Here is a 9,939-nt window from a genome sequence, read left to right on the forward strand (position 1 = left end):
ATATCTCAATTCTTTACTGATTTAGATAATGAAATCTATGTCTAGATTTGAATTAATTCAACCATAACATTTATACTATAAGTGGGGATAAAATCACGAGCCTCCATCCATGCTTTGTTCATTTAATGTAGAGGTTGAAATCCACCATTTGATGTTTATCGTCTCTTCAATTGGATTCTCCAATTAATATTATCCCCTCTTTAACCTCTAGTCTCTAATGATTCTTTTAATGGATAAAGAATCGAGAGTTATTAATACTATAAAATATAAATATGTAAACAATTGCCGATAGCATGCAAATTGTTTTTTAGATCCACTTGTTTATGAATGAACCATCCATATTTATAGCCACTGCACAACCTTTTGTCAAAAGGTGCGTCGGTTTCCATATAGCATTCCATGCACCAACTGACGATTAAAAGGAACAAACATGACTATTCATAAATATATTATAATGTCTTGATTTAGTAAATAAATCATTTTATATAATATACTTAACTGTCGTCACCTTTTATTCATTAAATATGGACATAACCGCTAGCCACATATTTACATGCATGTCACCCGTTTCCGAATTCCGTTAACAAGTGTCGGTTGGAATTGTGAATTAGTTTAGTAATATAATAAACTAATTAACATTATCTTATCTCACAATTCAACCGTACCACACTTACACATGCATAGTAATACATATATGTATAGCAATTCCAAATGCCACGTACATGCTCATTCATACATATACGTTTACACAATAATCATTACTTTATATATTGTAATGAAACCTTTCATATATATTTATACACAATATATATTTATTACCATAATTACATGTAAGAGAGGAGGGTTATCAATACATCTGATTCTAATTATTTAATCAAAACCGATCCATCACGATATAGTCTATTATATTAGAATCTAACATTTAATATGAACTTAATCCTTAATATTAAACCAATAGATACATAGGTCACCTAAGAATATAAATATTCTTACACCCCTCGCTCCTAATCTCGCATATATTATGCAGCACGCAGTACGCCCCGAGCACGACGGGCAGATCGAGCAGCTTCATCTCTGTCCGCTTCCGCAGACACGTCCAACGCGCCTTGAGGCGTGTGAACGCCTCCCTCGCCACCTCCTGCACCCCGCTGACCTTCTCATTGAACGAGTACTGCGTCCACGTCAGATTCCCGGCGCGCGTACGGCACCAGCAGCCATTCCGCGAGCGGGAAGGCCGAGCTCCCAACGATCCACGTGGAGGAAACGAGATTTATGCGGTGGAACAGCGCGGACTTATGCAGCACCTGCTCGGCCGTCATGGAGCCCGGCCAGCTGACGCAGATGTCCGTGAAGACTCCCTTGTTGTCGAAGACTCCATGCAGAGTGATGGTGTAGGTTGTCTTTTGTTTTCTATCAGTGTGGCGCTTGTTGAAGTTGTAAAAATCATGGTATTAAATATGCCCGGTCAATGGATTTTGACCAAATAATAAATGTGACGAGACATTTAATTTTGTGAAATTAAATGACATAGCGTCGATCTACATTTTACGTAGATAAATGTAGTATATTCACTTTCTCAAATCCGATTTCCGGTGAGTGAGAAATAGTGGATTAAAGTTGGGCATAATTAGCTTTTAATTAAAGCTTGGAGTTGGAACTTAGAGAATAATTAACTAGTGTTAATTATCCCACATTGGAGGATTAACACATCTTTTAATGTGTATAAATTAAGTGACTTTATGTTACTTAATAATTATAGTGGACCAAGATGGGTGAAAGAGCCCACACGCGCGCGCCGCCGCCGCCGCCCGCCCGCCCGAGCCCAAGCCCGTGCTCGTGCTCGCGCTCGCAGCCGCGGGCTGCGGGCCTCGGGCCCGGGACCGATCCCGATCCCGATCCCGATCTCGATCTCGATCTTGGACTTGGATCTTGGCAATTGGTCTTTGGGTGGTTTTTGGGCTTGGGGCTTGGCCCAAACTATTCTTTTTGGACCACCGCCGAGTCAGCAATCCAAGTGGCTTGACACGTCGTCAAGCGAGGCACAGTCACGGCTGCCATGTGAGAAATCCACACGCTCCACACACGGATGGCACACTCCTGCCACACGCTCGTAACCGTCGGCGGTTACAAATCTGCCATGATGAGCCTTCATGGCTGTTGACCCACAACAGTGGACTGAGCCTATAAATAGGCTAGCCACTCCATGCATTACACTACATCATTCACAAGCATTACAGCATAAGCTCTCTCCCTCTCTGCATTGTCTTTCTGTCGAAGCTCTGCCCTCTCCTACATCCAGTTCGCCGGAGCTCTACTAATTGCGGTGCTGCATCAATAGAGACGTAGCCGTTTTACCTTTGGGGACGACACGCCAAACCGAAGAGCACTACCGGGGCATATCTCGTCTTGCGGGAAGAGGCCTCCTCGACTCGGCTCAAACATTTTTCACGGTTACTGTTTCGTTTTTACATTTGTAATCTCATTCTAGTTCAGTTTCCTCTTTTGTATTCATTCTTTTGGGTTGTATTACGCCCGGCTCTTATCTCTTGTAATCCAGAAACCAACAATCGCAAGACGAGATAACTTGCCTTTGAAGGGATTTGGACCTTTTAAACTGAACTAAAAACTTTCGAAACTTAAACCTTTGCTGGAGATGTCGACGGAATCCAACACTGCTGCTGCCACCACCACCTCCGCCATTCCCTCCACCATGGCGACCACTGGACCGGTCAACACTTCATCGATTCCCTCGATGATGCCAACCCCCGGCTTCCCAGCTGCCTCATCCACCGTCCCTTGGGTTTGGGACAACCCCTTCGGGGCGTCCACTGGTTCCACCTTTGGTGGTTCGGTTGGTTCCACTTTTAGTGGTTCCTTCGGATCCTTTAATGGATCGAGTGTTGGTGCCTTCGGGCTCAATACTGGTGTTGGATCTTCCGGGATCAACACGAATGTGGGGGGCACTATGCCCAACACGAATGTGGGGGGCACTATGCCCAACACGAACATGGGTGGCTCTATGCCCAACCAAGTTGTTGGCTCCTTCGGGGGCAACGGAATTGGTTCCTTCAATGGACCAAGTGCGGCACCTATGGCACCAAGAATGATGCCACCCGCCGAGAAGCCACCAAAGTTTGGAGGATCTGACTTCAAGCGGTGGTACCAGAAGATATTGTTCTACTTGACAACATTGGGCGTCGCCAACTTCCTCACGGAAAACGAGCCGCCAGCGCCAAGTGACCAAGAGACTAGGCTCGAAGTCATGGCGGACTACGAAGCTTGGAGAAAAGGAGATTATCTTTGTAAAAATTTCATTCTAAGTGCACTAGATGATAGTTTGTACAATGTATACTCCAATGTAACCACATCTAAACAAATGTGGGAAAGCCTAGAAAAGAAATATAGCATAGATAATGCTGCAGGGACTGAACAGGTCGTAGCGTCCAAGTTTATGGACTACAAAATGGTCGACTCTCGACCTATCATGGAGCAAGTCCAAGAGCTCCAAATGACCATCCACTCCTTAGTGGCTGAAGGGATGACCTTGTCCGATAAGTTCCTAAGGTGCACGATCATTGACAAGCTCCCTCCAAGTTGGAAGGACTTCAAGAGTTATCTCAAGCACAAGCGAAAGCAGATGACCCTTGAAGACTTGATCGTAAAATTGCGCATTGAGGCCGACGTGCGCAAAAGTGATCAAAAGGCTAAGGGCTTCACCCCAAATGAAGCCAAAGCCAACCTGTTGGAGCGGGGCGGTCCCTCCAACAAACGCCCTCGCCCAAACCGTCCAAACGACAAAGGGAAGGGAAAGCAGCCTTCAAAGAAGTTTGAAGGCGACTGCTACAAGTGTGGCAAACCAGGCCACTTTGGTAAAGACTGCCGCAGCAAGAAGAAGAAGCCGGCAGCCCACGTCGTTGAGAAGGAGTTCAAAGACTGGGATGAAAATGACCTCATTGCTGTGGTCACCGAAGAGGTTAACCTTGTGGATAACAAGGGTGGCTGGTACATCGACACCGGCGCTACTGCTCATGTCTGCTCAGATAGGAGCAAGTTTGCCTCCTACATTGCTGCTGAAGGGAGGAAGATCAACATGGGGAATCAAGCATCGTCCGAAGTCCTCGGCGTTGGCAACGTTATTCTCATGATGACGTCTGGCGTCACAATCACTTTGAAGGATGTGCTGCATGTCCCGGACATCCGCAAGAACCTAGTGTCAGGATCAATACTAGTTAATAAGGGGTTTAAACTTGTATTTGAGTCTGATAGGTTTGTCTTGTATAAGTTTGGAAAATCCCTCGGAAAAGGTTATGTAACCGATGGGCTTTTCAAGCTTAGTGTAGCAACTCGCAGTGTTGCAAAGCCATTGGCTAATAATAATAAAGCATCTACTTCCTCTTATTTGACCGAGTCTTCAAATTTGTGGCATTGTAGATTGGGACATGTAAATTCTAAAGCCATTAAAAGATTAGTAAATTTAGATTTACTAAAGGCTAATGAAGTGGATAATCAAGATAAATGTGAAATTTGTCTTGAAGCAAAAATGACTAAGTTGCCGTTTCATTCGGTTGAACGAAACACAAAACCCCTTGAATTAATTCACACGGACGTATGTGATTTAAAGATGGTGCAAACAAGAGGTGGTAAAAAGTACTTTATCACTTTCATAGATGATTGCACAAGGTATTGCTACATTTATCTTTTAAGAAGTAAAGATGAAGCAATAGAAGCGTTCAAAAATTATAAGAACGAGGTTGAGAATCAACTTGGTTGTAAAATCAAAATGATTCGAAGCGATATAGGAGGCGAATATGTAGCCCCGTTTGAGGAGTTATGCAACGCAAGTGGTATAATTCATCAAATAACTGCTCCATATTCACCACAATCTAATGGTGTTGCAGAACGCAAAAATCGAACTCTAAAAGAGATGATGAATGCACTGCTTCTAACTTCAGGATTACCACATAACATGTGGGGGGAAGCTGTTTTGACAGCCAACTATATCTTGAATAAGATCCCTCTCAAAGGAAAAGATGTCACTCCTTATGAGTTGTGGAAGGGAATGAAGCCATCCTACAAATACCTCAAAGTGTGGGGGTGTTTGGCAAAGGTGATGGTTCCTCCGCCCAAAGAAGTTACAATCGGACCTAAGACGGTTGATTGCATCTTCATTGGATATGCACTTAACAGTAGTGCATATCGATTTGTTGTTCACAAGTCTGAAATATCGACTATCACAGTAGGAACAACAATTGAGTCAAGGAATGTTGTATTCTCGAAAATACATTTCCTTGCAAAGACAAGGAAAAAGTCTCAACCGATTCTGAGACAAGAATTGAAGAAGCCACTAGTTCTAAACAAGTGGAAGAAGAAGCCACTAGTTCTAAATCAACAGATGCGGAACCTGAATCGCGCAAGCGTGCAAGGCCCGATCCAAAAGATACAGTACTAAGACGTGGTAATAGAGTCAGAACACCAAAAACTTTTGGTCCTGACTACATTGCTTTCATGTTGGATGAAGAACCAATATCGATAAAAGTAGCCTTTGCTGGCCCAGACGGGCTGCATTGGAGAGAAGCTGTTCAAAGTGAAATTGATTCAATTTTGCTAAACCACACATGGGTGTTGGTTGATTTGCCCGAAGGTGCTAAACCTTTAGGATGCAAATGGGTTCTTAAAAGAAAGTTTAAGGCCGATGGAACAGTTGATAAGTATAAAGCCCGACTAGTAGTAAAGGGTTTTAAACAAAAGGAAGGACATGACTTCTTCGATACCTATTCACCTGTAACAAGGATTACATCTATCCGGGTGCTTCTCGCTATTGCTGCATTGCACAATCTTGAGATTCATCAAATGGATGTAAAGACCGCGTTTCTGAATGGTGAATTAGAAGACGAAATCTATATGGAACAACCCGAAGGGTTTGTAGTACCTGGACAAGAGAAAAAGGTATGCAAGCTCGTAAAGTCCCTATATGGATTGAAACAAGCGCCATTGCAATGGCACTTGAAGTTTGATAATGTGATGTTATCAAATGGGTTTAAAATCAACGAGTGCGACAAATGTGTCTACATCAAGAGCACTAATAACGGTCATGTTATAGTGTCTCTCTACGTTGATGATATGTTAATCTTGGGTAGCAACACTCAAGTAATTAACGATACAAAGGCCATGTTAAAGAGAAACTTTGACATGAAAGACATGGGTCTAGCCGATGTAATTCTTGGAATGAAGATTCTAAGAACGAATGATGGAATCATCTTAACACAATCACATTATGTTGAGAAGATATTGAATAAATTCAAAGCCTATGATGGCGCGCCGGTTAAGACTCCAATTGAACTCGACGTTCACTTGAGCAAAAACAAAGGCGAGCCCGTTGCACAAGAAGAGTATGCACGGGTCATCGGGTGTATTATGTACTTGACTAATTGCACTCCACCTGACATTGCTTGTGCCGTGAACAAGTTGAGTCGTTACACGAGCAATCCAAGCAAAGAGCATTGGAGAGCTCTTGTGAGGGTTTTGAGATATTTAAAACATACTCAAAATCTTGGGCTACACTTCTCGAGATACCCCCCGGTACTTGAAGGGTACTGTGATGCCAATTGGATATCCGATAATAGAGACTCACTTTCAACAAGTGGATATGTCTTTACTATTGGGGGTGGTGCTGTATCGTGGAAATCCACAAAACAGACATGTATAGCCCGATCAACAATGGAATCGGAGTTCGTTGCCTTGGATAAGGCTGGTGAGGAAGCCGAGTGGCTTAAGAACTTCCTTGAAGACATTCCATGTTGGTCTAAGCCAGTGCCACCAGTGCTGATCCACTGCGATAGCCAAGCAGCTATTGGAAGGGCAAACAATGGCTTCTATAACGGTAAGTCTCGACATATACGTCGACGACATAACACCGTGAGACATTTGATCACAACAGGGGTGATTACAATTGACTATGTGAAGTCAATAGATAATCTAGCGGATCCGCTAACCAAAGGGTTAAACCGTGATCAAATGAATAAGTTGCTAGAGGGAATGGGTTTGAAATCCACAAACTAAAGAATTATCATAGTGGTAACCCAACCATGATGACTGGAGATCCCAAGAACTTGGTTCAAAGGGACAACTAAGCTATGAGAATTCATGAGAAACACTCAACTATATCTATTCCCTAGAGAGCAATAGAGTGTTGGAGAGCTTGCCTAGTGGTAAAGGCTAAGTCTATGACTTTTAATGGTTCTTAAGGATCTCAAAGAGATGGAATTCTCAAAGAGACCAAGTATGGCAAGGTACTTGACTAAGAATCACCTATGTAAGTGCGAAGTGTGGTCGCTTCATAAAAAAACGCACTTATGAATCCAAAGTGGTGTCCAAGACCGCAATGGACACAAAACGTGAGAACGGATGAGGTTGAGGTGTTTAAGCGTTAACACCATTGTCTCGGTGCACGCCGTGGGGGATTAGTTCAAAGCATCGCGCTACTAAGCCGCCTGTGTATCCGATGGTATCGACTATGGAGGGTTCAAAGTCAACAACTATCTATCCTTATGCTTATATACCTCTCGAGGGTTGAGCTTGTGTCTGCATGCATATGCATTCGGCTATTTCCACTCATGTGGGGGATTGTAGAAATCATGGTATTAAATATGCCGGTCAATGGATTTTGACCAAATAATAAATGTGACGAGACATTTAATTTTGTAAAATTAAATGACATAGCGTCGATCTACATTTTACGTAGATAAATGTAGTATATTCACTTTCTCAAATCCGATTTCCGGTGAGTGAGAAATAGTGGATTAAAGTTGGGCATAATTAGCTTTTAATTAAAGCTTGGAGTTGGAGCTTAGGGAATAATTAACTAGTGTTAATTATCCCACATTGGAGGATTAACACATCTTTTAATGTGTATAAATTAAGTGACTTTATGTTACTTAATAATTATAGTGGTCCAAGATGGGTGAAAGAGCCCACACGCGCGCACACGCGGGCGCCGCCGCCGCCGCCCGCCCGCCCGAGCCCGAGCCCGTGCTCGTGCACGTGCTCGTGCTCGTGCTCGCGGCCGCGGGCCTCAGGCCTCGGGCCCGGACCCGATCCCGATCTCGATCTCGATCTTGGACTTGGACTTGGATCTTGGCAATTGGTCTTTGGGTGGTCTTTGGGCTTGGGGCTTGGCCCAAACTATTCTTTTTGGACCACCTCCGAGTCAGCAATCCAAGTGGCTTGACACGTCGTCAAGCGAGGCACAGTCACGGCTGCCACGTGAGAAATCCACACGCTCCACACACGGATGGCACACTCCTGCCACACGCTCGTAACCGTCGGCGGTTACAAATCTGCCATGATGAGCCTTCATGGCTGTTGACCCACAGCAGTGGACTGAGCCTATAAATAGGCTAGCCACTCCATGCATTACACTACATCATTCACAAGCATTACAGCATAAACTCTCTCCCTCTCTGCATTGTCTTTCTGTCGAAGCTCTGCCCTCTCCTACATCCAGTTCGTCGGAGCTCTACTGATTGCGGTGCTGCATCAATAGAGACGTAGCCGTTTTACCTTTGGGGACGACACGCAAAACCGAAGAGCACTACCGGGGCATATCTCGTCTTGCGGGAAGAGGCCTCCTCGACTCGGCTCAAACATTTTTCACGGTTACTGTTTCGTTTTTACATTTGTAATCTCATTCTAGTTCAGTTTCCTCTTTTGTATTCCTTCTTTTGGGTTGTATTACGCCCGGCTCTTATCTCTTGTAATCCAGAAACCAACAGAAGTATGCCGCCACGCTGACCTTGGGGGCGATGATTGGGATGTGCGTGGTGTAGATTGCACCGCCGACGTTGGGGAAGCTGGAGGAGGCCTCGAATTGGCGCTAGATGGCTGCGGCGCGGGCGCGGGCGGGGTGGGGCCAGTGGAGGTATTTGGAAATGAGGACGGCGCGGATGGTGGTGCAGACCTCGAGGACGAGCTTGTTGCAGGTGGAGATCCCGAGGCCGAAGCGCCTCGAGACGGAAGGCCCCCCGTGGCCAGGCGCCACAGGCACACGGCCACGCGCTGGCGCACGGGGATGGCGAGGCGGAGCATCGTGTCCTTCTTCGTCACGGCCGGCTGGAGCTCCTCGCAGATTAAATCGAACGTCGCGCGACCCATCCGGAAGGACTGGCAGAATTCCTCGTCCGGGTAGTCCGGTCTGCTCACGTGCTCCCACCACGCGTTGGACCGGGTCTTCACCCACAGGCGCCGCTGCCCCGACGAGCTCGGCTCGTCGGCGTCGTCCCGTGCCCTCTTTAGTAATAAATGATCGTCCATGATTTAGTGAGCATGAAGAATTAATTGAATCAATATAATGGGTGGGAGAGAGAGAGAGACGTTGCGAGGCACGATTGGGGAATGGGGGTGGACGGTGGGGGGTTCGGGTTTGCGTTTCGATATAATGGTTTGTTTTACGCGGTGGTTGGGTTTTGAGGTGAGTTGGGTACGCAGTCTTGGGAAAGGACGAGGAAGCTCTTTAATTGGGGGCATTTCACTAAAATTACTACCCAACTATTTAAAAATAGGGATAATTGTAATTTAAATCACGAATTTTAGTCAAATTTTGGTTTGTCTTATAAACTTTGAAATTAGAAATTCAGGGCGGGGCCAGAATTTCAATATAGGAAGGGCAAAAATATACACAAGGAAGTTTTAAAAAGCACTCCATCCGTCCATGATTAAATGTCACATATTTAACCGTCACAGAATTTTAATAAATTGTTTGACTTTATGTAGTAAGGTGAGTAGAAAAGTCAGTGGAATGTATGGCCTACTTTTATATATTTGTTTTATAATAAAATGTGAGTGAAATGAGTTAGTAGAATGTAGGGTCCATTTACCAAATATAGTAAAAGTGAAATGAGACATTTATTGGCGGACGAACGAAAAAGAAAAATTGAGATATTT

The 9,939-nt window shown here is 44.6% G+C and overlaps 1 pseudogene; it reads right to left on the reverse strand.

The window, feature by feature from the left end:
* Positions 1 to 967: 967 nt before the first annotated feature.
* LOC121752807 lies at positions 968 to 9,309 on the reverse strand (annotated as a pseudogene).
* Positions 9,310 to 9,939: the final 630 nt, after the last annotated feature.

This window comes from Salvia splendens, chromosome 10 (genome assembly GCF_004379255.2).
Source record: "Salvia splendens isolate huo1 chromosome 10, SspV2, whole genome shotgun sequence".
NCBI classification, from domain to species: Eukaryota; Viridiplantae; Streptophyta; class Magnoliopsida; order Lamiales; family Lamiaceae; genus Salvia; species Salvia splendens.